We start from the raw sequence: 2,842 nt of genomic DNA, 5'->3' as shown, positions 1-2,842 counted from the left end.
GGTCGCTCCCGCCTGGCTCGCAGCCGCTCGTCCCCATGCAGGTGGGAGGCGGGCGTTCAGGAAGGGACTGGTGCGGGCTGGGGTCTCACCATCGCCGTCGCTCCGTCCAGGGCCGGGGCAGTGGGTAGTCCCGTCTGTCTCCACCCGTTCAGCAGCAGCCAGGAGCGTTATGAGGCTCCTTTAACGTTAGTAGGAATTACGGTGTGACTAAGGGGAAGGAACGCCTTCGCCACACCAAACATCTGGCGAGGAAAAAGTCCTGAATTCCCTTTTCTTTCCCCGCGTACCTGGAGTTCAGCTGTTCAGATCCCTGGCCTGGGGCACGCAGGAAGGACTTGTTTTTGAGGCAACCATTTTTGCAGTTGCTTACTTACGTCTGTCCATCTTTCATGTGGTGTAACACACCTCCTCGACGAAGGTTTCTCCTCTTCCCTGCAGAAGACAAGAGCTTAGCCGTCTGTTTGAGTAAGCTCCTGCTAACCTGTCTGTTGTACAGAGATTTCCTGAATGTTTATCTGTTCGGTAAAGGCTTTGGTTCTCTTACTACTGCCGTTCCTAGTACTTTAATTGAGAGGAAATCTAATGTATTGCAGCTTATTCTAAATACCTTCATCTAAGTGTGACAGCGGTTTTAGACTGCAACGATGCTTTGATATCTTCAAAGTTCTCTCGGGACAGCTCTTTCTGTTAACTGAAGAAAGCTGGGGGGAACGCTGTAGGCATTGATTTCACAGGTTTCAGACTCCTGCCAGCTCTCTTCAACGGACTCCTCGCCCCTCGTGGTCTGTGTCAGGCATTTGGCTTTTTTTTTTTTTTTTTCTCTTTAAAGCTGCACTTCTAAGTACAGATTTGGATTTGGATGAAGTGTTTGGCCTTTGGCAATTTTCTTCTTTGAAAATTCCACACGCAGGACACCAGGTGCCCACCGCACCGAACCTCCCCGCACCGCTCTAGATGGGCCACTTACTTAAAATAGAACAGCCCGTCCTTCGCCCTCCAGCCAAGCACCAGCTCTCGGCCGCTGGTTCAGACGCCCCTGCCCCTTGTTTTGCTCCAGCCCTGCATTCCTGACGTGCGCAAAGACCCTCTGCAGCTACCGCGTGTGATTCAGGTGGGCAGGGACTCCTCAGGGCCACACTCCTCAGTGACCTACAGTAAAATGAGCAGCTGCTGCTTGAAGTGGGTCCTGCACAGTAACAGTACGGAAAAGGATCCTAAAATAAACCTCCTGCAAACAGAGCATTTTTTCCTAAATAGCTTTTTAGGGAGAAATAAGCCTTTCAGCTGTCTGACTTAAATTTTGTTTAAATTATTTATTGAAAGACCGTTCCTGCAGCGCACAGCCTGGAGCAGACCCCCCTGCTGCCAGTGCCAGCACCCCAGGAGCAGGCAGGCGAGCTCCGCTGGCGGCAGCAAGCAGGGGCTGTGGGGGAATGGCAGTCAGGGTGTCCCGTCCCCCCCCCAACCCCCGCGTCCCACCTCAGCAGCAGCGCTCCCCACAGATCCAAGGGGCCGGCCAGCTGCTCCCACCGGAGCAGCAGCCATCCATTCCTCAGCCGAGACCTTCTCTGAAATAACTGGAAGAACTCTCGTTGCCTTTGCCCGCTCTAAAAGGTGGTAATGCCTTAGGATTTGTTTGCAAGTAGCAACCGAACACAGGGAAAGCTCTGCAAGTTACTCGGGCACCGCCAAGAAGCGCGCAGGAATCTGTAAACCTCGCTGTTTCACGCTGCTTTGGTGAGCTTCGCTGTGTTCCTGTGGCTGCTACTTGACTAGTGTCTCCCACGTGAAGCTGCTTATCTTACAGCCGCCTCCATTGTGTGTGGCACACACTTGCTGGCTGAGGTCGAGAGGAAAAGGGAGCGGGATTTTCCCTAGTCCCGAGCCTGCTCAGGTAGCAGTGTTTTTGCACCCCAGCCGTGCGGGGAAGGGCCAGCCCGGCAGAGAGGCACAGAGCAGCTCAAACAGCCCCAATACCTGATCCGTGCCCAAGCCTGCCTTCAGCACTGCGTTTTCTCAGCCTGGCCTTAGCAGTGCAGCGGCAGCCCCGGTCCTGAGCTGCCAGTCGCTGCCCAGACGCGCTACCCCAGAAGCTACAGGGACTCTCCCTGAATGCAAAAATAACCAGCAGTGTTCTTAACGCTCCCATCAGGTTGCCGCTTTCTCCCTTCCTCGCAGGGCAGGGGAGCCTTGCACCTTGCCGTCTCGAAGAAAAAGCTTCCAACTCTTAACTTACTTCTTCAGTGTGGGACCAAAACCAATTTAAAAACTGAAATAAGATGTAAATGCTACCCTGTGGAGTACTTTAAACATGCCTGTTGGGAGCCAACTCTACTGCAGCAGAGACATCACAACTGCATTTGGGGTATTAGACCTAAACCTTAGGCCAGACTCAGCCCCCATCTCTCCCAGTCCAAGTTCCCTCCGTACACGGGTCTCCCGGTGCCTGCACGCTGACCTCGCCCTAAAGCTCTTCCTCAGACTGGTATTTGGCGTCTTCTTTCGTGGGCCTTTACTGCCACCAAGCGATGAAGAATTAATTGTTCAGTGCATTCAAACAAGCCAGAGGACTCGGCATTACACGCAACTTCTCATTTCTGCTGGCTCTTGTTTACAGCTTTTGTTTCATTCCCGTTAATAAATTTTTTTAACAATCTTTGTGGCTACAATGGTATTTTGATTGTCTAACGTACACACCTGCGCTGTTTAATCATTCAAAGAGCTCAGCTCGTTCTTGAACCTGCCTAGATCCTTCCATTACCAGCACGGGTTCAGGTGCTCCAACACACCCAGCAAGAGTTTAGGGGAGCAGGGCTAAGCTCAGCTGCAGCACACATTTTAA

Source organism: Pygoscelis adeliae, unplaced genomic scaffold (genome assembly GCF_000699105.1).
Source record: "Pygoscelis adeliae isolate BGI_AS28 unplaced genomic scaffold, ASM69910v1 Scaffold467, whole genome shotgun sequence".
Taxonomy (NCBI): domain Eukaryota; kingdom Metazoa; phylum Chordata; class Aves; order Sphenisciformes; family Spheniscidae; genus Pygoscelis; species Pygoscelis adeliae.
The sequence above is the reverse complement of the archived record's forward strand: the minus strand, read 5'-3'. Positions refer to the sequence as shown.